The following is a 26,161-nucleotide window of genomic DNA, read 5'->3' on the forward strand; positions in this document are numbered from 1 at the left end:
TTGCCGGGGGCCCCGGCTCTGTTGCGCTCTTTGCCGGGGGCCCCGGCTCTGTTGCGCTCTTTGCCGGGGGCCCCGGCTCTGTTGCGCTCTTTGCCGGGGGCCCCGGCTCTGTTGCGCTCTTTGCCGGGGGCCCCGGCTCTGTTGCGCTCTTTGCCGGGGGCCCCGGCTCTGTTGCGCTCTTTGCCGGGGGCCCCGGCTCTGTTGCGCTCTTTGCCGGGGGCCCCGGCTCTGTTGCGCTCTTTGCCGGGGGCCCCGGCTCTGTTGCGCTCTTTGCCGGGGGCCCCGGCTCTGTTGCGCTCTTTGCCGGGGGCCCCGGCTCTGTTGCGCTCTTTGCCGGGGGCCCCGGCTCTGTTGCGCTCTTTGCCGGGGGCCCCGGCTCTGTTGCGCTCTTTGCCGGGGGCCCCGGCTCTGTTGCGCTCTTTGCCGGGGGCCCCGGCTCTGTTGCGCTCTTTGCCGGGGGCCCCGGCTCTGTTGCGCTCTTTGCCGGGGGCCCCGGCTCTGTTGCGCTCTTTGCCGGGGGCCCCGGCTCTGTTGCGCTCTTTGCCGGGGGCCCCGGCTCTGTTGCGCTCTTTGCCGGGGGCCCCGGCTCTGTTGCGCTCTTTGCCGGGGGCCCCGGCTCTGTTGCGCTCTTTGCCGGGGGCCCCGGCTCTGTTGCGCTCTTTGCCGGGGGCCCCGGCTCTGTTGCGCTCTTTGCCGGGGGCCCCGGCTCTGTTGCGCTCTTTGCCGGGGGCCCCGGCTCTGTTGCGCTCTTTGCCGGGGGCCCCGGCTCTGTTGCGCTCTTTGCCGGGGGCCCCGGCTCTGTTGCGCTCTTTGCCGGGGGCCCCGGCTCTGTTGCGCTCTTTGCCGGGGGCCCCGGCTCTGTTGCGCTCTTTGCCGGGGGCCCCGGCTCTGTTGCGCTCTTTGCCGGGGGCCCCGGCTCTGTTGCGCTCTTTGCCGGGGGCCCCGGCTCTGTTGCGCTCTTTGCCGGGGGCCCCGGCTCTGTTGCGCTCTTTGCCGGGGGCCCCGGCTCTGTTGCGCTCTTTGCCGGGGGCCCCGGCTCTGTTGCGCTCTTTGCCGGGGGCCCCGGCTCTGTTGCGCTCTTTGCCGGGGGCCCCGGCTCTGTTGCGCTCTTTGCCGGGGGCCCCGGCTCTGTTGCGCTCTTTGCCGGGGGCCCCGGCTCTGTTGCGCTCTTTGCCGGGGGCCCCGGCTCTGTTGCGCTCTTTGCCGGGGGCCCCGGCTCTGTTGCGCTCTTTGCCGGGGGCCCCGGCTCTGTTGCGCTCTTTGCCGGGGGCCCCGGCTCTGTTGCGCTCTTTGCCGGGGGCCCCGGCTCTGTTGCGCTCTTTGCCGGGGGCCCCGGCTCTGTTGCCGGTGTTTTCCATTTGTCACAAGATAAAAAAATCCATCATGTGCATGAGATTTCTGACATCTCGCAGCTTTTGCTGGTATAGGGAAAAGCGTCTTTTAGTTTGCATAAAACACATGAAAAATCCATGCAAAAAAAATGCAATTCTGACATCTCGCAGCTTTTGCTGGTATAGGGAAAAGCGTCTTTTAGTTTGCATAAAACACATGAAAAATCCATGCAAAAAAAATGCAACATATGAACATAGCCTGATGGGTGAATGGCAATTCTGGATAATCTGTTTCGTGCACTCTGATGTCTCGTTCCTCTTTCGTTCCGCCTGTAAATTTGTGGTTAATCGGCTGCTGGGTGTGGGGGGCGAGTCTTTGTACTGTCCAATCATTGCTGGCTGTGTCCAGAATCTGTAGATACAAAAGGGGAGTGGTGCCACTCAGCGGTCAGTTTATTCATTCATTTCCAGGAGGAATAATAGAGGAACCGCACAATGCAATGGTGTAGAATTAAAAAAAAAAAAAAAAAAAAAAAAAATGTTCCAATCTTTTAAAGTAAAATCAGACTTCCTGACCTTAAGCAAGGTATATAGTGTTGTTTTTGGTGACTGGTCTGGGGTGGAGGATATTTCCCCTCCAGGTGTGAATAGGCCCTTAGGTAAACACTGCTGCGGCATCACAAGGCCCGCACTGTAGTGGAGCGGCGTGTGTGGGAGAATTCCTGCCCTTTCCCTGAGTGGTGCACACACTGTACTGTTTACTGTTCCACGCCATTTACAAAGAACAGGAGAAATGGTGGCAAGGTAAGCACCGACGGCCGCAGCTGACTGCACCGCTCCAGGATCTGGAGACGTCACCGCCCGGCGAGCTCGCTGCCGCAATATAATCATCCGTAACCCTGCCATGAGTTACACATCCCTCCCCCCTGTGACTCCTAATGGCACATGAGCAAAATCATCAATATCCATGTGGTCAGAGGCTGGATGAAAATGTAGCAAATGTATTAAAAAAAAAAAAAAAAAAAAATGCACGCTCGGCCTAAATGAGCATGCATGTGTATTGGAAGGGTGGGTGTAAAAAAAAAAAAACAAAAAACAAAAAAAACCCAGTGCAACCCACAAGTGTCACACTGTATTTAGACACCCGTTTTGGAGATGTCCATCCATGTTAGTAAATTTGGCTGGAAGTGCACCTGGAAGAGGCTGGGCCAACCCCCTGACACGCCCCCAGTGCACTTCCAGCTTGATTTGCATATGGCTTCTGTGATCGATTTCTCAGAACTGTCATTTTGAGTCTCTGCAAGAAAAAAACCTTTTAATTGGAGTACAAGCGCCTAAAGGAGCCATAGCACCACTTCCCAATGTAAATACCGTATTTTTCGCTTTATAAGACACACCGGATTATAAGACGCACCTCAAATTTAGTTCTAAAAAAAAAAAAATGTAAAAAAAAATGGGGTCAGTCTTATACTCCGGTGTTGCTGTCTTACCTGAGGGGGGCAGCAGTGGTGGTGAAGCGGGGTCACCGGAGGCAGAGGTTGTGCTGGCAGGTGCGGCGAGTCAGTGGCCGCGGGATCCGTGGTGGCGGCAGGTGCCGTGGGGTTCGTGGTGGCGGCAGGTGCCGTGGGGTTCGTGGTGGTGGCGGCGGGTGAGTGGTGCAGCAGGCCGGTGCGGTGAGTGTCCGCGGTCCCGGTTCAAATGATGACGCCTGAAGTGGCGCATGTGCAGATGGAGCTCTCATCCAAGGGCTCAATCTGCGCACTCGCTTACTCCCGGACCCATCATTTGCATCGGGTCCGCGGACACACTGTAACACAGGGTAACCTGCTGCACTGCCGCCCGCACAGGTACCCGACTGCTACCCGAACGCAGCCACACACACCCGCCCGATCGCCGCACAGACAGGACCGCCAGGTAAAGCTATATTCGGATTTTTAAGACGCACCCCTCATTTTCCTCCCCAAATTTTTGTGAGGGAAAAGTGCGTCTTATAATCCGAAAAATACAGTACTTGCTGATGGGTTCCCTCTTTAAATACTGCCGGCACCGTTTCTCCAATGTGACGCACAGATCGCCTTTCAATGGATGATCAGGAAGTCTGAAAATTGACCTTTCGATGGGCACGGCAGGCCGGATCAGTGCCTGTCCATCAGGGGGTCTTAGACCACCAGGACAATGAGCTATGGTACTGTACGACGGTCAGTCAGGTGTGGAAAAGAGACCGCAGTTCAGGAGGGCACCAGGTGGGTGCAGCATTTTGACTATGAATGGTCAGGGTTTCTTTTTTGATAGGAGGGTCTGTTCAGCTATTGATTCACTGCACCGTCAAATTGGATTATTGTCCTGAGCGGCTTTTTCTTGTCGCTGTTTTTGTTCTTTTTATCCTTTGCCAACTACTGCGATGACAAAGACCCTGCTTATTTTTTACTGTCATTGATTAAAGGGGTTATCCGGCTTCTTTGACATTTTTTTTTTTATTTCCCTATTGGGCTACATTGGGGCAGGTAAGTACATAGAGACCACTTACCTGCCCCGCTGTCAGCCCCTCTCCCCCGGCTCAGAGCGGTCATGTGACCGCTCCTGCCGCGATTTTGCTGCTTCCGGTCATTTCATGTCAACATGGGCAGGACCATATTGACATGCAAATGTGGAACAGCATGTCTCCTCCCTGCTGGGCTGTACAGTACGAGGAGTCCCCGCCCCCCTTCCCTGCACCCTCCCACACATTCCCCCGCACCTCTTACTCTCCAGTAACCTCCCCCTGCACTGCTGTGGGGTCCATGACCTGGGGGAGGGGCCTGGCGGCAGCTGCCGTGGTGTCAGCTCCAGCACCGGGCCCCTGCCCAGGATCACACATTCAAATGTACCGGCATCACAGATCACAGATCACAGATGCCGGTACATTTGAAAGTGCTGATGAGAAGCAGCGTAGCGCTGCTTCTCATCACTGTCCCTCCCGCTGTCTGTGCTCTCTTCAGCACAGCGGTGACGTCACTACTGTGCTGAAGAGAGCACAGACAGCGCGCGAACGTGCAGGAGCGGCGGGGACCGAGGACAGGTGAGTATGTACTCCACATGTGTTCCCGATGGGGATGGGGATGGGGATGGGGGGGGGGTTGCAGAGCCATATGTGTGCGTGTGCAGAGCCATAGGTGTGCGGTGCAGAGCCATATGTGTGCGTGTGCGGTGCAGAGCCCGATGTGGGGCTGTTATTTGCAATGCTGTAGTGATACCAGGTCAGGTGCTGGGGAAGAATATACTGACAGGGAATGTGTGTGCAGGGGGCGGGCAGGGGGTGAGGCTGGACACTGGGGTGGGGCTGGACACTGAGGCTGGGTGGTGACAGCTCTGACTGAGGTTTTGCACAGGAAGTGGTCATGTTTGCTGGAGCTGAATGTAAACAAGAAGCTGCAGAGAATAAAGGGATAATTCAAAAGGAACAAAAGTTAGAAAACAAAAAATAACAATGTAGGTGTGATTTATGACAATACAGCACAGATAAACTCAAAAATTTTTGTTAAGCTAATGTCGGACAACTCCTTTAAATTCCTAACAGTTTGATCATTTACTCAATAAGGTTGAAACGTCCCTGTCACCATCGCCCCATCACCCCCTCCCCCGCAGCCTCTTATGGTCTCCTGTTGGTTTAGATCATAAAAGGCTAATTGAATCCCATTAGATGTGATCAGTCTCATTGATTTTAATTCTCCTTTCTCCATTGACTGCTTCTGATTTACTACAGCTATTGCTCCCTGTTTTCAGACATTTCAGGCTAAAGAAAAAAGTTAAGTGTTTTTTTTAATATATATATATATATATATATATATATATATATATATATATATATATATATATATATATTTGTTGTCTGATCCTAATCCCAGAGCCCTCACTGGTTACACAGCATATTCTTGTATAACTCGCTATTCACTGTATGTCATGTGTAAACAGTCTATAACAGCAAAGGAGTGTGGGCAGGGGAGTTTGCCAGTCTATGCGGGGAGCTTGGGCAGGGAGGCTTGCCCCCTTTTGTGTGGGCTGGGAGGCTTGCCCCCTTTTGTGTGGGCTGGGAGGCTTGCCCCCTTTTGTGTGGGCTGGGAGGCTTGCCCCCTTTTGTGTGGGCTGGGAGGCTTGCCCCCTTTTGTGTGGGCTGGGAGGCTTGCCCCCTTTTGTGTGGGCTGGGAGGCTTGCCCCCTTTTGTGTGGGCTGGGAGGCTTGCCCCCTTTTGTGTGGGCTGGGAGGCTTGCCCCCTTTTGTGTGGGCTGGGAGGCTTGCCCCCTTTTGTGTGGGCTGGGAGGCTTGCCCCCTTTTGTGTGGGCTGGGAGGCTTGCCCCCTTTTGTGTGGGCTGGGAGGCTTGCCCCCTTTTGTGTGGGCTGGGAGGCTTGCCCCCTTTTGTGTGGGCTGGGAGGCTTGCCCCCTTTTGTGTGGGCTGGGAGGCTTGCCCCCTTTTGTGTGGGCTGGGAGGCTTGCCCCCTTTGTGTGGGCGGGGAGATTGGGGACGGGGGGGGGGGGGGGTTACCAGTCTATGTGGGAGCTTGGGCTGGGGGGGTTGCCCCTTTTGGGTGTGGGGCATTTGCCCCTTCTGAGGCGGGGGGTGTCTGGCATTTGCTGCTCTGCTTTAGCTCCTGTCATGTCAGAGGTGGCCTTGGTTTCAGGGCAGGCAAGGTATTAGACAGTGTTGGGAGCAACGCATGCTGGGAAGTGAAGTCCCAGCACCTAGAGTGCTGGCAGAATGCAGGTGAAGAATCCTCATTAATAGTATAAAATTACAGAACCCAAGAATTGGAACAATCCCTGCCGATATTACGGTTTTGTGCACCATACACAGATCTACCTTGGCTGTTGGGGTCTGGGCAGCGAGTCCATGAGGTGGAGGGGTATGTGAAGCATTGAGAATCTGATTCCAGGACTGTGTGATGTGGAGCTTCTGGTGGCTGCAGCCATTGCTGACTGATGACTGTAGGATCTTGGCCCAGACCTGGAGATGCCTGAGCCCTGAATGGTGAGGAATGTTATTGTATGTGGTTTCTTCGGCTGCTTCTTGCGTTGGTCTCGGGCCACATTACTGGACCATGAAGCCTAAAGGTCTGTTATATTGTGTTACCGCAGTTGTGACCGGTCAGTCCTGTCTTCTTGTAGGACTTTGCCTTGAAGAGCTTTCCTCCGAGGCCACACATCCAGGCTTAGCCTGACAATTATCTCAATTATAGCCATTATCCTGTGTCGAGGGGGAATCGGTAACACATGGACCGGGGGGGGGGGGGCGTGACGAGGGGCGGGGACGCATTATTATATGGCAGGATCTTATTGCATGTGGTTGTTTCTATAGATTTACTGTAATATCCTCACCCCTTCCATTGGCTCAGTGAGTAAGGGTCACCTCTGGTTTCCTCCCATGTGTATATATTATCCGTCAGGAGCTTTTGCTCTTCCTAAACACAGGCCCCTGGTGATAAGATCACCCCCACCAGCTTTCCATCATTCAGTAATAGAAAAATGGCTTAAGAAGGCGAGATTTCATATTAAAATTGGTAAAAATTTAGCTTTTTGTCTTGTAATCCCATCCCTACCCCTGTACTCTGTGTCCCCATCTAATGTTAAAAAAAAAATAAAAAAAAAATGGAGGGGTGGTCCTATATCTAGGCAGTGATTCACTACGTTTTTTGCACTCCTGTGATTGGCTGCAGTGGTAACATGAATGATATACACAACGTCAGTGCTGCAGGGCAAATGGGGACCATCCACAGGAAAGGTGATGACTTGTAGATTGGGGGTCTGACTGTTTTTAGACCCTCTCCGGTTTCGAGAATGAGGATTTGTAAGACTCTGTTGGAGTTGAGCGCTGGCCGTGCACGCTCACCACCGATCCGAGTATTGTAAATGGTACGGCCAGAAGAAAGTACAATGCTCTGCTTTATCAAGCAGTCCCATAGACAATGAATGGAGCAGGGGTCTCTGACTGTCTTTCTACAATGTAACGTAAACCCACCGTAACAAAGACCTCGCATCTGAAATATATTCATTAATTTATTGCAGATAAGCAAACCTATTCAAAAACAAACAAGAGGTCCTTAGTTAATTTTGTGATCACAAAGAAAGCCCCTGCAGATTACAGTGACCCTTCTAGTGAGTCCCAAGGTATGGAGACCATTGCTGAAGGTCGCCTGCGTGGGTTGTGGTGGGGGGGGGCAAGGGGCGCCTGCGTGGGTTGTTGTGGGGGGCCAAGGGGCGCCTGCGTGGGTTGTGGGGGGGGGCCAAGGGGCGCCATTGTGGTGGGAGCCCAAGGGGTGCCTGTGTGGGATTTGGGGGTGGAGCCCGAGGGGCGCCTGCATGGGTTGTGGTGGGGCCAATGGGCACACTGTGGTGGTGGAGGGGGGTGTAAGCACGGGGCGCCTGCATGGGATGTGGGGGGGGGGTTTGAGAGAGCCCAAGCGGCGCCTGTGTGGGTTGTGGGGGGGCCAAGGGGCTCCGTTGTCGGTGGAGCCCAAGGGGTGCCTGCAGATATTTAGCAATCGCATTGATCAATGTAACTGAGCCCCAAGACCTCGTCAAGGTATATCTCTATATTGGGGTCTCTAGCTCTGTGACCCTAACTGTGTGTCATCTCATTGCAATTAAAAACTGCTGTGGGTGGAGAGGGGTAACTAAGGACTTTCTTATATAGGAGATGGAAAAAACATGGCCCAGTTGGGGCTCAGTTACATTGATCAATGCGATTGCTAAATATCTCCTTTTTCCTAATATTCATAGCAGGTATGCAATTCATTATTCACATGTTCAAATTAGCAAGTAGCATTTTTCATTGTATATTCCAATATTTTTCCATATGCTTGAGGCATTATACCATTATCTAAGTTTGATGTGCAGCCTTATCCGTATATAGTATGTATTTTTTGGCTTGCACTCATAATATATATATTAGTGCTCACTTCAGTTATCCTATTCAGTTTTAGTAAGTGCAAGAAAGGATATTTTCCATGGAGCACAGCGGTGATATCCTAATGCGTATGGTTCACTCACGAGCTTGTAGGACCCGGTGACCCCATAGATGGCTCTTTGCTGCAGGGGGCGGTGAGGCTGCAGCATGGGACCACGAAAAGCCCAGCACAGGTAACTGATGGGTACCATAGTAAGGGTTGATCAAAACAAAAAAAAACGTTCCCTCTGCATTTCCTTGTTCAAATGTCCATCTGCGCTCTACTTCCCACCTATTCCCTGTTATCTGCCGCTCGGTCAGTGTCGTAGCCTTTCTAATAAGGGGGAGAAAAAAAAAAAAGCTATTGAGTTACAAATTCCTCCTGTGGAATAAGCGTCCAGATGCCTTGTGAATAGTTCCAGATGCAGCGAATGGTTCTACTTTCCCTTTATTTTCATGGATTGAATTTCCTTACTTAAAGAAACACAATTTTTTTAATTATTCATCGTCCGTCCATTTTATTTCCAAAATAATAAAAAATAGAATCTCGCTCAATTCTGTGCTTCGATGCAGATTTAAAGGCCATGGGAGAGGACGTCTGACATTGAGGTTGGTAGTTAATCCCTGGATAAGGTTATCAATCAGATGTACACAGGTCCAGAGGTGGAGGAAAGTGGTGTATGGGGGCTGGGGGGGGGGGGGGGTTTAGCAAAGGGGGCTGGGGGGGTTAGCAAAGGGGGCTGGGGGGGGTTAGCAAAGGGGGCTGGGGAGGGGGTTAGCAAAGGGGGCTGGGGGGAGGGGGTTAGCAAAGGGGGCTGGGGGGAGGGGGTTAGCAAAGGGGGCTGGGGGGAGGGGGTTAGCAAAGGGGGCTGGGGGTTTAGCAAAGGGGGCTGGGGGTTTAGCAAAGGGGGCTGGGGGTTTAGCAAAGGGGGCTGGGGGGGGTTTAGCAAAGGGGGCTGGGGGGGGGTTAGCAAAGGGGGCTGGGGGGGGTTAGCAAAGGGGGGGACCCAGGGGGCTGGGGGAGCAAAGAGGGGGGAGCAAAGAGGGGGGGACCCAGGGGTGCGGGGGGGGACCCAGGGGTGCTGCGGGGGGGGTGGGACCCAGGGGTGCTGGGGGGGCAAAGGGGGCTGGGGGGAGCAAAAGTAGTCCCATATTAAAAGTACTTTTAAAAAACACTTTAATGAAAAAAATAAAATATTACAATATGGTAACTGAATGCCCCCTGTTCAGCATCAGTCATTGACAAATCTTTTAAGAAGATACTACACGAACTTACACTTTTATTTTTTGGATACTTCTTTATTGTTGGATCCTGTTTATGGTGTTGGCATAATTTGCTGTTTGCATCCATATTTTGCCATGGTCGATATTCACTTCTACAAAGCAAAAAAATGGGAGCTATAAGCGCACACATTTGGTCTCGATTTTCTCACTATGGAAACTTTAAAGCCCCCCCCCCCCCTCCTTTTTTTTTTTTTGACCCATTGATGCTCATTGACTATATAGACATTAATGTGCGTTCGATTATTTGCCTTTTGAGAAACTAAAGGGTGAATGTTGATACGATCGTTTTGCTTTTTTGTTGTCCCCTCCCCCCTCCCCCCCCCTCGTACATCATGGCGTCTGATGATCCGCAGTGTTTATACCACCTGATTATCCATGATGAGCGGCCTTTTGAACACTCTGTAGATTAGCGGAGAATCTACCTTGCTATTTGGCCGTACACATCAGCTTTGATAAACATAGCTTGGGGTGTAGGGGAATGCACTATTTGAGCCCACACTTAGGTTGGCCAACTACATGGGATCGTCTCGTTCCTTCTCTCTTCTCAACCCAAAAATCCCCCGAATGAATGAGGTATTAAGATTCCAACTTCGTGATCCTTCTGTCGGAGGCCCCCCATAACGTCTCCAGTGATACTGGATGTGATTAGTGACACTTAGATGATTATATATTAAGGTTTTAGCCATTTTTTAAGAGTAAGCTTCAAAAAATACCAAAATTGGCCCCCGGCAGTGCAAGAATTTTGACCATGTTAGGCTGCTTTCACACATCCGTTTTTTCCTGTGCGGCACAATCCGGCGCTTTGCAGGAAAAACGCAACCGTTTTTTTTGCTGCCGGTTGCGTTTTTCCTGCATAGACTTTAATTAGTGCCGCATTGGCTTGCGTTCCGTCCGTTTTTTGCCGCATGCGGCAGATTTAGCCGATGAGGCGGCCGGATGGAACGTTGCCTGGCACATTTTTTTTTTTTTTGTGCGGCAAAAAAAACCGCGCCGCATCTAGCCGATGCGGCGCATTTTTCAATGCATGCCTATGGACGCCGGATGCGGCGCGATGCACAAAAAACGCATCCGGCCGCCGCATGCGGTTTCTTCCACTGCGCATGCTCAGTAGCGTGCCGCAAGTGGCAAAAATTGGACGGGCCGCATTTAAAAAAACTTATGCAAAGGATGCGGCTTTTTCGCCGCATCCGTTGCATAGGTTTTAGAGCCGGACTGGCCGGCTCTGCACCTACCGGATGTGTGAAAGCAGCCTTATAACCAAGGCTTATGGATGTACTACCTGTCCTCCACAACTGGCACCAATTTAATTAAAAAAAAAAAAACCCCCCTCAACATTACAGATCGTATCTAATTGGTATTTTGGATGTAATAATGTCCTCTCCCATGACTAGATGGATCGGTCTGTAGTCAGTTTTGCCTGGAGTTACTATCCTTTTTAATTCTCTGGTTTGGGCTGTTTCCAAATGCAGCATGACTGTAATTATATGTTTAGCAATTATGAGTCACCAGCGAAGAAATGAGAAAATCGGACCTGTCTGAAGCTACCACTCGAGTTCAAAGGGGGATACTGCCAATGCCTGGGTACAAGAGGAAAAAAATATAATATAATATTTTATATATGGAACTTTAGAGGTCATAACGAGGTCCCATTGGTTCCCTTTAATGAAGTGCTAATCCAATCACCAGGATTTTCCTATATAACCTAAAGCCAGTGTTATACTAGCACTATCAGGTGGATTCTATACATAACTTTAGTTGTCAGCTCGGATGTATAGGGTGTGAAACAAAAACAAGTAAAGTTTGTAAAAAAATAAGGAGCTTATTGAATGACAGCAGCTGCCGATCAGCTGATAGCTGGGGTGGATATTCATAGTGATTCCCGAGCCCCCGGCCTATCCATCCTCCCTCATCTGTTTATGCTAATTCTATTGTAGAATCGTTTAACTATCTGACTAGAAGGACCTGTGCTGATGTCATCCCCTTGTGACCAGAAGGGGCGGGGCCTCAACCAACATAGCTAATACCAGGAAGCAACATTATTTTTCTGTCCCCGCCCCTTCTTGTTACATGGAGATGACATCAGCACAGGTCCTTCTAGTCAGTAAAACGATTCTACAATAGAATTAGCATAAATAAACAGATGAGGGAGAATGGATAGACCGGGGGCGTGGGAATCACTATCCATTCTCCCTCATCTGTTTATTTATGCTAATTCTATTGTAGAATCGTTTAACTATCTGACTAGAAGGACCTGTACTGATGTCATCTCCATGTGACCAGAAGGGGCGGAGACATTAAAATAATGTTGCTTCCTGGTATTAGCTATGTTGGCTGAGGCCCCGCCCCTTCTGGTCACATGGGGATGACATCAGCACAGGTCCTTCTAGTCCGATAGTAAAGCGATTTTATAGTAGATTATAAATAACAGGAGGAGGATGGATGGACAGAGGGGCAGAATCACCTAGAATACCCACCCCAGCTATCAGCTGATCAGCAGCTGCTGTCAATCAAAAAGCTGCTCATTTTACAAGCTTTACTTGCTTGTTCCAAAACCTATACATCCTAGTTGACCTCTAAGGGTATATAGAGAATCGGCCTGATAGTGCTAATATAGCACTGGCTATAGGTTATATGGGGGAAATCCTGGTGATTGGTGCGCTTTAAGTCCCCTTAAAAGCTTAGCTATTTAGATACAACAAAACAAAAACCAAAAAATTAAAAAAAATTTATATAATAGAAAAATATTTTACAGCAGAAGTGGCAGAATCTCACCAACAGACTCCCGTGGTCATCTTCAAGTGGCCATTGATGGCTGGTGATGCCCAGACTGGCTTGAACCTACAGCCCTATATATGTCTAAGAATCTGTGAGGTCTGCTCCGGAGACCTGTGGTCAGTGCCAGCCTCATGGTCCTTATATAGAACCCAACCTTGGCATAAGGATTGCTCCAGTTCCTTTGCATTCAACTGTGCAGAGAATGTGACTTCTATTAGGAAGGCGCAGCGCGGTCACAAAAGCCTTTTTTTAGGCGTCTAGTAGCTGATTTCACTTTACACTTCTCCGGCACCCCTTGTTTGTTCATTGGCAGTTGAGCATAATATAACCATATTATATAATACTTGTGCTGATGCTGCTGTAATCACAGGGCTCTCGTGAATTAAGTTTCCTCTACAGCCGCATAGTTTTTACCCAAACAGTGAATTGATCTTCTCCAGTTATGCTAGCAATACAGCTATATACAGTATGTCTCCTTCACACTCTCTAATCGGCAGGGAGGAAGTAAAGCACATAAGTAACTTTTAGGTCTTCTATTACCATGCGTTATACTGCAAAAACGTTCTTCCTTAACCTGCAGACTGCATCGAGCAGATTGGAAATGGGAATTTACACAATAGAGCTTTTTTTTCTAAGTGGATTACTGGAGGGGTTTCCATACTCGGGCTGTTGGGGTGCACTTATATCCCAGGATAGACCTCTCCGTCATTCTGTAAGGAAGGCTATTAGAGGGTTAAATATCACTTGGGAGTTCTGTTTGGCCGGCGTCCCGTAACAAGCATCAGTTTGTGTTTTTTAGCAGATGTTACCTGTAAAATAGGAATACAAGGCCTGGGGGATCCGGTGTTTGTCTTCCATGATAGACGTAGCACAGCGGGACATCTTATGTGGATCAGATAAGTGATCGGTGACAAGCCCGTACCCATCACTGGGTGGGGACTCGAGCGCCTCTGATAAATTTTGGCTCCCATTTTAGTATAGAATTTCCCTCGATAACGAGGCATTACAGGAGAACCTCAGACTGCAGAAAGGGTTAATTCTCTGCCTCCGTTCACATTTTCTAGGTTTTTGTGTATAAAATAACACACTGAGCAGTTAATTACCATTCACTGGTCCAGCACTGGCTCTCCTCTTCTGGCCAGGTCTGTGATTAGCTGCAGCAGTGACATTCCATCTGCAGCGCTGCAGCCAATCATTGAGCTCAGTCAATGCCGAAAGGAAAAGCTGCTGAGCTCAGTGATTGGCTGCAGCCAATCTAAGTGACAAAACACCTGCAGTTGATCAGCAGAGACTTGGGCAAACATCATGGCTTCCTGTACCCACAGGTGGACTACCTAAAAAATAGTGACTTTCTGTATCCATGGGGTCTACCAAAACAGTGGCTTTCTGTACTCACGGGGCTACCCGGAGCAGTGGCTTCCTGTACTCATGGGGGGGGGGCTACCCGGAACAGTGGCTTCCTGTACTCATGGGGGGGGCTGGGCTACCCGGAACAGTGGCTTCCTGTACTCATGGGGGGGGGGCTACCCAGAGCAGTGGCTTCCTGTACTTATGGGGGGTGGGGCTACCCGGAGCAGTGGCTTCCTGTACTCACAGGGGGGTGGGGCTACCCGGAGCAGTGGCTTCCTGTACCCACGGGGGCAACCAGAACAGTGGCAGAACTGGAGATTTAAAGTGTAAGTAGTGTCTGTTTTATAACATTCTCTACCCTATTGCAACATTTGAAAGAGGGGGAGAAAAAAAACTTTTTTTTTCCCTATATTTATTGAAAAATGAATAAATAATTGTGCTGCTGTTGTAATAACCTGTCCGGTATTCTGGTGCACGGAGGCTTTTAAGCCCCAGAGCCGGTTTACTCCTCAGCGTCCAGAATCCTTTATCTTGGACGTCGTGCACGCTCAGACTGATGAATGCTACAGCCTGCACCGCCGCAATATTACTGAGCAGTCAATGGGAATACAATGTCCTCAGTGTGCGGGCCAAAGCAAACAGGCGCGAAGGAATAAAAGAAAAACCTGCCTGAGTTGCTCCAAAAAGTGAAGTACTTTGGACTAGATGCCATTGTAATATTAAAAGGGGTGGTCTCATCTTTGTTAATGGGAAAAGACTGCAAAGTGCTTGTAAAAACAAAAAAACCCATTTCTACAGTAAAGAACAATTTGAGGAGTGCAGCGCTCTCAAGCTCTTTGCTATACAGCTTGCAAGTGCTGCTCTGCAGCTGGCCAGATCTAGCCAGTTTCATTGTCCTTGCACTCCTCTTGCAGCCTCGAATATGACTCAATTCGGGCCAGCGGCGGAGGTCTGAACAATCTGTCTTGAGGAGCACATTAGCTCCTGTCAAGTAGGAATGTGGGAGGAAGGGAAGCAGTGTGCTCCTGAAGAAAAGAGGATAATTACTTTTATCTATTTCAAGGGAATCTGTCAGCTTGTTTGTGCTACCTCATCCCGCATGATTAAGCCAAAAAGAGACCCTGAATCCAACGATGTATCACTTAGTTTACTGGGTCCAGCAGGTCTGACCGTTATTAAATTTATCAATGCATCAGAGCTGAGAAAACTGCCCCTGACTCACCAGACTCTGTATATACAATGTCTATAGAGAGCGAGGTACTAATCATGGCGGGCGGTGTGCCAGACTAGCTGACCAGCAATTATAATCTCCTGAAGCTAAAACAAACAGCACACAGTCTGATGAGATGCATCTCTAAAATCTGTATTAACCCCTGCAGCATGCTGTCTTCAGATTAGTGTAGCACCGCCGTCATCCTTGTATGCTTCTTCACCCTCCTTCAGGCAGGCACTGGCATGCTCTCCATATCTGCTGTGCTGCTGTGTCCTTTCGCCCTGCTGCGTCTTCCTGCCCCCACTGCCTGCGCATATCCCTCAGGTCTCTTTAGAGTGTGCTTAGGCAGCACGCGTGCGCCCTGCCTCTTAAAGGGGCAGCACACATAAATCTAGAATTGGAGTGGCACTGGGTTCTTAAGGCATACTCCGCTTTAGGGAGGTGCCTGAGCAACGTATAACGTTAGTTGTTACTACGTTCAATAGTTGTCTTATGACCCAAACCTGTGTTCGTGAGTTTATGCCTTGCCTGTCCATTTCTGAATCCTGCTTCTGTGCCTAGTATCTGCCTGTGTTCTTGAGCATCCTAAATACCCGCTCACATGGTCTTGTGAACCAGTGTTCCAGTACTATCTGTACCAGCCATCCAGTCTGGTCCTGCAGACCCATCACTTGTCCAGAGTCCGTACCTGCATTCCTGACCCCCTGAGATCAGCTTCCGCAGTACAGGGGACTGCCCCGCAGTGGTACGTGGTGGCTTCCTGCAGCAGCAAGCCTATCCACATCACCAGTGGTTCTAGTGAAGAACCAGGTAGTCAAGCCCCTCCAAGAGGAGTCCGGTCCCGTGGCGCAATCCACACCCACCACAATGACACAACACAACAAAACACCCCCACCCCACCCCACCCCTGATCTGCAGGGTTTCAGCTAAATAGAGATCCCCCTCTTCTCCTCCACCCCCCGCCCCCTCCTCCTACCACCCCTCCCCTCCTTTCTCACCCCCACCCCCCCCTCTCTATCGGTGCAGGACACATGCAGATCTTCCACACATTGCCTATACAGTAGCTATGTTTTGGACTTTATGGTGCCAGATGCCCCTTTTTTTAAACTACTGACCTGCAATACCAGTCACAACCATTAGACAAGGGTGGCGCTGTTCTGGAGCAGATAAACACTTCATTTTTCATAATGTATCCCCTGTAATTCAATGGTAGATCTTTCCCCAGTCCATCGTCTTCACCGGTGACCTCCTTATACCGAGACTCTTCCCACCCATGACCAGTGATGGAAGATTTCGCCACCATAGGTGTTGCACCATTTTTCCGAATCAGTTTCTTTAATATCGTCAGTGTCTTATAAAATGCCAGACCCGTCCTCTCGGTGCCTGAAGGAATACTTTTCACGTTTTCTTTCCGCGCTTCGGAAAGTGCGAGGGTTTAATGTCAGTGTGACATTCCTGCCGAAGCATGTGAAGCGCTGGGAATAGCATGTCCAGCATCCGTCAGGGGGATGCCATGCACAGCACTGAATCGTGCTGCTTTTCCAGAGCTTGTGCCTCCTGTAATGAGACGAGGCCTGATACAATATCCTATATCCTCACCTCAAAAGACGGCTGCCGGTCCCCCCGCTGCAGGGTAATTGCCGACATCTCTTTTTAGGGGCACGGAGCCTCTAACACATGGTTCACGTTCTTGCCTTTTAAGTCTTTGAGGGAAAGCAGATGTGGATCTAACTTGTTTACGGAAGAACTTTAATAAAAAGTCGTCTCCTTTTTATATTCTACAGAATATTAAACTTCAAAAAAATAAAACCGAATTAATGCTGTTGTCAGCAGAAGTGCAGTGTATTACTGTGTGCGGTTTTTGGTTTAGGGCCATCCGCTGCACTTGATTCCTAAGGTGATCCATTGGCCCTTTTCCAGATGAGACCCCCAGTATTCTCAATTGTGGAGAGAGGAATATGCGGATGGCAGGCTGCACTTGATTCCTAAAGGGATCCATTGACCCCCTCTTCCAGATATTCTCCATTCTTCCTCTTCCCCAGTACTCTCCCCATTGAGAACATGCTCAGAGGTCTCCGCAATGGAGAGTACTGGGGAAGAGGAAGAATGGAGAATATCTGGAAGAGGGGTCAATGGATCCCTTTAGGAATCAAGTGCAGCCTGCCATCCGCATATTCCTCTCTCCATTGCGGAGACCTCTGAGCATGTTCTCAATGGGGAGAGAGGAATGTGCGGATGGCAGGCTGCTCGGACTGCTGCCGAGCTCCATTGAGAATTGAAGGTTCATGAACCAGAAACCTTTCCCAAACTGTCTAGAGATATATATTATATTTTTAGAATATTTATATATATATTATATTTTTAGAATATTTATATATATATATTATATTTTTAGAATATTTATATATTGACTCCTTTTTTAAAGGGAATCTGTTTTGGAAGATCAACCCCTCCCCAAACTTTGATAATGGCTTTCATATCTTCTATCTGATACTGCATTTCCAATAAATCTGCTGTTTAATCCATCTACGAGGTGTTAGGTGCTCTGGGTGTGACAAAGCACTTCACAAGCCTCCACCTCCCAGGGTTGTTTACCCGCCCAGCACCAGTGTCTTTCGCTTGATGTATTATAGCTCAAAGTGTGTGTGACATCAGTCAAGGAAATTACTGTGAGCCAGCATTCAGCATAAAGAGCCCTACATTGTGCAGGGAACAATCCCTTTAAGTAGTCTGCCATGCCCAGAGAGCTTAATGCCTCATTTGCATATTAGAACACCAATTTCTGGGGACTGCAGCAACAGATAAAGGCTATATGCAGCAACAGATAAAAGCTATAAAGTCATCAATGGATTAAGCTTTTAAAGACCTGCGTAGCCATAGGGGTTTTTTCTTAATGACCGATTCCCTTTTTAAGCTACCAAAACCCTTCACTTGTTAATTTCTCACAGTTGATGTGAGTGTAAAATTCTTTTCTGTACCCAGCAGCTTGTCCTTTCAAAGTTAAGGACGGTGCGTGGTGACATCCTCCATTCTTGTAGACTGTGAGCCCTTGTATTGTTTATGATTATTGTACTTATCCCTATTATGTGTACCCCTATCACATGTAAAGCGCCATGGAGTAAATGCCGCTATGATAATAATTCTCCTGTCCATTGTTGATGTGGTAGAGTTGAAAGATCATATCCCCCTCCTCCATGTCCACCCTACATACACAGCCGAAACTGGAGGGTTCGGGCAACTTTCATCTAACGCAAGACTATAGCTGCTCATAGACACTTAAAGGGAATCTGTCAGCAGGTTTTTGCTACCTCTTTTGAAAGCAGAATGATGTAGGCAAAGAGATCCTGAAGCCAATGATGTATCACTTAGTTTACTGGGTGCAGCCGTTCTGACATAATCAGAATTTTAATATTTAGCCATGTAGCAGAACTGAGAGCTGCCCCTGCTATCACCAGGCTCTCTATAGAGATTGCACATTGACAATGAGGCGTCAATCACAGCAGGGGGCGTACCAGACTGCTTGTTAAACAAGCATACCAAATAATCAACAGATTGAACCCTGACAAGTCAGGAATCCCTGAATTCTGTGTTTTAACCGATGCAGTATTCTGTCTTCAGATTACATAGCAAAAACCTGCTGACAAATTCCCTTTTAAAGGGTCTTTCCCCTCTACACATATTGGTGACCTAACCCTAGAGTGTAAGATAGGTAGGAGTCTAAAACCCACCTCCCCCACCCTTAACGATCATGTGGTAAAGCAATAGTGGCCGGATGTAAGCTGTGAACGGAGTGAGGCGCAGCTGGGTCAGGGTCTGCTCCTGGGTACAGATCAGCACCATTTATTTAATTTTTTTTTTTTTTTTTGCTCATATAGGATCATAATAAACAATCTTTGTTTTATTGCTCTTTTCATTGTCTTTATTAGCGCTGGTTTAATACATTTATGTAAAAAGAGCATAAATCACAATAAAGCTGGTTAATCCCGCAGCTTTGAAATCCATGGTTCGCTTTAATCCTCTTAATTTATGGACACGGAATATGCATTATGTGAAGACCGTCCCTTCACACGACTAAAGTCCACATCATGCACACGGGCATATAAGTGTTTGACTTTGTTCTGTTGTGTTACATTAAACCAGGCGGCACACAATTTAGCCACTAAAACGTTTTGGTAAGACCGGTTTCCGTTTTCACCACAGCACCATTTTAGAACGTCGCGCTTTATTAGACCTCTCCAGTCATACCTGTTTTTAGTAAATACTTACAAAAATTTTGTTTGCGCTATTCCTGTAGTTCTTCCTGGAAATATTTTTCAGTGAGGCGGGTGTCTGACACTGCTCAGTTATTGGAGTTTATAGCGGTCACTTTATACATTACCAGGAGGAATAAGAGGAATGGCACAATGCGGAATTCTAGAAATGCCAAACTGTCCTGATTGATTCCAGGCGCTGCATCACTTCACAGCAATTACAACCTGGGAGTGAGAAAGAAAAGAAAAAAAGAAAATATTATATACTCTCATATATAAATGAGATATGTATATGTATATGTGTGTGTATGTGTAATAAATGTGTGTGTGTGTGTGTGTGTATATATATATATATATATATATATATATATATATATATATATATATATATATATATATATTATATATTATATATATTATATACAGTGCCTACAAGTAGTCTTCAACCCCCTGCAGATTTAGCAGGTTTGATAAGATGCAAATAAGGTAGAGCCTGCAAACTTCAAACAAGAGCAGGATTTATTAACAGATGCATAAATCTTACAAACCAACAAGTTATGTTGCTCAGTTAAATTTTAATAAATTTTCAACATAAAAGTGTGGGTCAATTATTATTCAACCCCTAGGTTTAATATTTTGTGGAATAACCCTTGTTTGCAATTACAGCTAATAATCGTCTTTTATAAGACCTGATCAGGCCGGCACAGGTCTCTGGAGTTATCTTGGCCCACTCCTCCATGCAGATCTTCTCCAAGTTATCTAGGTTCTTTGGGTGTCTCATGTGGACTTTAATCTTGAGCTCCTTCCACAAGTTTTCAATTGGGTTAAGGTCAGGAGACTGACTAGGCCACTGCAACACCTTGATTTTTTCCCTCTTGAACCAGGCCTTGGTTTTCTTGGCTGTGTGCTTTGGGTCGTTGTCTTGTTGGAAGATGAAATGACGACCCATCTTAAGATCCTTGATGGAGGAGCGGAGGTTCTTGGCCAAAATCTCCAGGTAGGCCGTGCTATCCATCTCCCCATGGATGCGGACCAGATGGCCAGGCCCCTTGGCTGAGAAACAGCCCCACAGCATGATGCTGCCACCACCATGCTTTGCTGTAGGGATGGTATTCTTGGGGTCGTATGCAGTGCCATCCAGTCTCCAAACGTCACGTGTGTGGTTGGCACCAAAGATCTCGATCTTGGTCTCATCAGACCAGAGAACCTTGAACCAGTCTGTCTCAGAGTCCTCCAAGTGATCATGAGCAAACTGTAGACGAGCCTTGACATGACGCTTTGAAAGTAAAGGTACCTTACGGGCTCGTCTGGAACGGAGACCATTGCGGTGGAGTACGTTACTTATGGTATTGACTGAAACCAATGTCCCCACTGCCATGAGATCTTCCCGGAGCTCCTTCCTTGTTGTCCTTGGGTTAGCCTTGACTCTTCGGACAAGCCTGGCCTCGGCACGGGTGGAAACTTTCAAAGGCTGTCCAGGCCGTGTAAGGCTAACAGTAGTTCCATAAGCCTTCCACTTCCGGATGATGCTCCCAACAGTGGAGACAGGTAGGCCCAACTCCTTGGAAAGGGTTTTGTACCCCTTGCCAGCCTTGTGACCCTCCACTATCTTGTCTCTGATGGCCTTGGAATGCTCCTTTGTCTTTCCCATGTTGACCATGTATGAGTGCTGTTCACAAGTTTGGGGAGGGTCTTAATTAGTCAGAAAAGGCTAGAAAAAGAGATAATTAATCCAAACATGTGAAGCTTATTGTTCTTTGTGCCTGAAATACTTCTTAATACTGTAGGGGAACCAAACAGAATTCTTGTGGTTTGAGGGGTTGAATAATAAATGATCCTCTAAATAAACTTTTCTCAATTTAAAAAAAAAAAAAGAAAAAAAGAAATAACATCCTTTTTTGCTGCAGTGCATTTCACACTTCCAGGCTGATCTACAGTCCAAATGTCACAATGCCAAGTTAATTCCGAATGTGTAAACCTGCTAAATCTGCAGGGGGTTGAATACTACTTGTAGGCACTGTATATGTGTATATATATATGTGTATATATATATATATATATATATATATAATATATTTTATACACACATCTATATTTTATACACACATCTATAATATACGGTATATGTATATTTAACAATCTATATCTATAATAAAAATCTATAGAATATATATTTTTATTATATATATATTTACTATACATTATATACATATATAATAAAAAATATATATTCTATAGATTTTACTATAGATATATATTTTGTTATAGATACACATCTATAATATACGGTGTATGTATGTGTGTGTATATATATGCGTGTGTGTATGTATGTGTGTATATATATATATATATATATATATAATCAGTGTGCATATGCATGCATGATACATATATATATATATATATATATATATATATATATATATATATATATATACACACACACGCATATATATACACACACATACATACACCGTATATTATAGATGTGTATCTATAACAAAATATATATCTATAGTAAAAATCTATAGAATATATATTTTTTATTATATATGTATATAATGTATAATATATATATATATATATATATATATATATATATATATATATATAATAAAAATATATATTCTATAGATTTTTATTATAGATATAGATTGTTAAATATACATATACCGTATATTATAGATGTGTGTATAAAATATATATATATATATATATATATATATATAATATATATATTACGGTATATGGATCTATATATTTCTTATTATACCTATCGATATAATATATACAGTTAGGTCCAGAAATATTTGGACAGTGACACAAGTTTTGTTATTTTAGCTGTTTACAAAAACATGTTCAGAAATACAATTATATATATAATATGGGCTGAAAGTGCACACTCCCAGCTGCAATATGAGAGTTTTCACATCCAAATCGGAGAAAGTGTTTAGGAATCATAGCTCTGTAATGCATAGCCTCCTTTTTCAAGGGACCAAAAGTAATTGGATAAGGGACTCTAAGGGCTGCAATTAACTCTGAAGGCGTCTCCCTCGTTAACCTGTAATCAATGAAGTAGTTAAAAGGTCTGGGGTTGATTACAGGTGTGTGGTTTTGCATTTGGAAGCTGTTGCTGTGACCAGACAACATGCGGTCTAAGGAACTCTCAATTGAGATGAAGCAGAACATCCTGAGGCTGAAAAAAAAGAAGTCCATCAGATAGCAGACATGCTTGGAGTAGCAAAATCAACAGTCGGGTACATTCTGAGAAAAAAGGAATTGACTGGTGAGCTTGGGAACTCAAAAAGGCCTGGGCGTCCACGGATGACAACAGTGGTGGATGATCGCCGCATACTTTCTTTGCTGAAGAAGAACCCGTTCACAACCTCAACTGAAGTCCAGAACACTCTCAGTGAAGTAGGTGTATCTGTCTCTAAGTTAACAGTAAAGAGAAGACTCCATGAAAGTAAATACAAAGGGTTCACATCTAGATGCAAACCATTCATCAATTCCAAAAATAGACAGGCCAGAGTTACATTTGCTGAAAAACACCTCATGAAGCCAGCTCAGTTCTGGAAAAGTATTCTATGGACAGATGAGACCAAGATCAACCTGTACCAGAATGATGGGAAGAAAAAAGTTTGGAGAAGAAAGGGAACGGCACATGATCCAAGGCACACTACATCCTCTGTAAAACATGGTGGAGGCAACGTGATGGCATGGGCATGCATGGCTTTCAATGGCACTGGGTCACTTGTGTTTATTGATGACATAACAGCAGACAAGAGTAGCCGGATGAATTCTGAAGTGTACCGGGATATACTTTCAGCCCAGATTCAGCCAAATGCCGCAAAGTTGATCGGACGGCGCTTCATAGTACAGATGGACAATGACCCCAAGCATACAGCCAAAGCTACCCAGGAGTTCATGAGTGCAAAAAAGTGGAACATTCTGCAATGGCCAAGTCAATCACCAGATCTTAACCCAATTGAGCATGCATTACACTTGCTCAAATCCAGACTTAAGACGGAAAGACCCACAAACAAGCAAGACCTGAAGGCTGCGGCTGTAAAGGCCTGGCAAAGCATTAAGAAGGAGGAAACCCAGCGTTTGGTGATGTCCATGGGTTCCAGACTTAAGGCAGTGATTGCCTCCAAAGTATTCACAACAAAATATTGAAAATAAAAATATTTTGTTTTGGCTTTGGTTTATTTGTCCAATTACTTTTGACCTCCTAAAATGTGGAGTGTTTGTAAAGAAATGTGCACAATTCCTACAATTTCTATCAGATATTTTTGTTCAAACCTTCAAATTAAACGTTACAATCTGCACTTGAATTCTGTTGTAGAGATTTCATTTCAAATCCAATGTGGTGGCATGCAGAGCCCAACTCGCCAAAATTGTGTCACTGTCCAAAGATTTCTGGACCTAACTGTATTATATTTATACAGTACAGACCAAAAGTTTGAACACAACGTCTCATTCAAAGAGTTTTCTTTATGTTCAGGACTCTGAAAATTGTAGATTCACATTGAAGGCATCAAAACTATGAATGAAAACATGTGGAATGAAATGCTTAAAGTGTGAAACAACTGAAAATATGTCTTATATTCTAGGTTCTTCAAAGTAGCCACCTTTTGCTTTGATTACTGCTTTGCACACTCTTGGCATTCTCTTGATGAGCTTCAAGAGGTAGTAGTCACCGGAAATGGTTTTCCAACAGTCTTGAAGGAGTTCCCAGAGATGCTTAGCACTTGTTGGCCCTTTTCCCTTCACTCTGTGGTCCAGCTCACCCCAAACCATCTCGATTGGGTTCAGGTCTGGTGACTGTGGAGACCAGGTCATCTGGCGTAGCACCCCATCACTCTCCTTCTTAGTCAAATAGCCCTTACACAGCCTGGAGGTGTGTTTGGGGTCACTGTCCTGTTGAAAAATAAATGATGGTCCAACTAAACGCAAACCGGATGGAATAGCACGCCGCTGCAAGATGCTGTGGTAGCCATGCTGGTTCAGTATGCCTTCAATTTTGAATAAATCCCCAACATTGTCACCAGCAAAGCCCCCCACCCCCACACCATCACATCTCCTCCTCCATGCTTCACGGTGGGAACCAGCCATGTAGAGTCCATCCATTCACCTTTTCTACAAAGACACGGTGGTTGGATCCAAAGATCTCAAATTTGGACTCATCAGACCAAAGCACAGATTTCCACTGGTCTAATGTCCATTCCTTGTCTTCTTTAGCCCAAACAAGTCTCTTCTGCTTGTTGCCTGTCCTTAGCAGTGGTTTCCTAACAGCTATTTTACCATGAAGGCTGCTGCACAAAGTCTCCTCTTAACAATTGTTCTAGAGATGAGAAGGTGTGATCAAACTTTTGGTGTGTGTGTGTGTGTGTGTGTGTGTGTGTGTGTGTGTGTGTATGTATATAGAGATATAGATAGACACATTTTCTATGTACACTGCACAGGCAGGAAGCTACCAATAAGGTGTGGGGTTGGCCTACATTGCAGCAGGTTTTCTAGTACTGTAGTGATAATCTCCTGCTGATAAAACAGTGATTTTTATCCAAGCTGCAGGACAACAAGTGACTCATTGCTGTAATCGAAGACTCTGTACCCTATGATGCTGTCACATTAGGTGATAACTCCTAATGACAGATTCCCTTTCATACCAAAGAAAAGTAAGAGACTAAGGGTTGATTTTGTTTTTAGGTCTTTTCGGTGTTTTAAGTGATTTCTTTTCCCTTTTCAGGGTCTTTTCATTTTTTTTACCTTTTTTTTTTTTAGGGGAATCTTATTTTTTAAAGGTTTCTGTACTTTTTAATGGTTTTTAAAGCTTCTAATGATGTCTGGTAAAGTGCTGCAGTAAAAGGATTATATCTTGGACCAGTTTTTCTGGTTTTTGGACTTGACATGCCAGGGAAAGTAATGTTTTCATAAACGTGTTAAAAGTAATGTGAGCTGCTGTAAAGATATTCAGTGTGCGCTGTTATCGGATTTTCTTGTAGTGACACCCCCCGCCTCTCCCCCCCCCCCACCCCATCCCTATATTACTGCCAACCTCCTGGTATATATCACCTTCTGATTCCTTTATTCCTTTTGCCTTCCGATCTTTAAAACTGACCATACACTTGAGGGACAAGTTGGCTAAATTGTCCCATATAAGTGGGACCTGCCAACTATGTTATCTGCATGGGGCGCCTGTAGATTCAATCCACTCCACAACCCTACATAAAAAATAAGTGATTGGGCATGTTGGATTTTAACATGCCCAATCTTTTGTTGAGGAGTGAGGTAAGCTGGTGCCTGAGGCGTGTCGTGATGGCTGCTTATTCGGCAGTCACCATTGATGTGAACAAGAACCGGTTGGGTTTGTGTGTTTCGGGTAGCTTCACATCTTATTTCTGTTGCATGCGAATATACTCTTGTAATACCGGTCAGGAGAGTGGGAGACACCATGCAATAGCATCTTCAAGGGTTACGGCTTTTGTAAGCGGGGGCCCACTTTAACGCATTTCCACAAATGATAGGTTGAGATTCCTTTCTGGAAAGGGTTTGTTCACTACTTATTTTTACAAGCCCCATCGATATGAGAATCAAGGTTTCTCTCAAATACCATGTGTTGGCAATAGTGCCTGTGAGTGGCGCTATTGCGGTCCACTCATCCCCCTTCTCTTGACCTCTGATGTCTGGTGATGTCACGTCACCTTCCAGTTGACCTGACATCACAGGCAGTCCGGTCCCAGGTCTCAGTGACTGGACTGTGGGCGGAGTTTCACCGCTCATACTAGCCCAGCATCAGCTCCTGCTTGTGCGCGCTCTTGAGAGAGAGAACGCACGAGTGATACTGGGCTGTACTGAGCGGTGAATCGCCGCCCAGTCACTCATACTGGGAACGGCTGCTGTGATGTCAGGTCAACTGGAAGTTGACGTGACCTCCCTGAACATCAGAGGTCACAAAGCCCGGAGAGGGGGGGGGGGGGTGTCACAAGAAGAGGATGAGTGGACCGCAATAGCGCCACTCACCGCAAAGTATTTGAA

At 46.6% G+C, this 26,161-nt stretch overlaps 1 protein-coding gene and 1 long non-coding RNA gene across 2 annotated transcripts in view; one reads left to right on the forward strand and one right to left on the reverse strand.

Moving 5' to 3' along the window:
- EML4 (EMAP like 4) overlaps positions 1-26,161 on the forward strand; it is a 214,613-nt gene that overhangs the window by 10,609 nt on the left and 177,843 nt on the right.
- Positions 1,673-16,043, reverse strand: LOC142294936 (uncharacterized). Its single transcript, XR_012751322.1, has 3 exons — positions 15,986-16,043; positions 9,525-9,624; positions 1,673-1,743 (listed from the first exon to the last, which is right to left on the reverse strand). It is a non-coding gene; the product is annotated as an uncharacterized LOC142294936 (long non-coding RNA).

The sequence above is a fragment of the Anomaloglossus baeobatrachus genome, chromosome 3, assembly GCF_048569485.1.
Source record: "Anomaloglossus baeobatrachus isolate aAnoBae1 chromosome 3, aAnoBae1.hap1, whole genome shotgun sequence".
In the NCBI taxonomy this organism is placed as follows: domain Eukaryota; kingdom Metazoa; phylum Chordata; class Amphibia; order Anura; family Aromobatidae; genus Anomaloglossus; species Anomaloglossus baeobatrachus.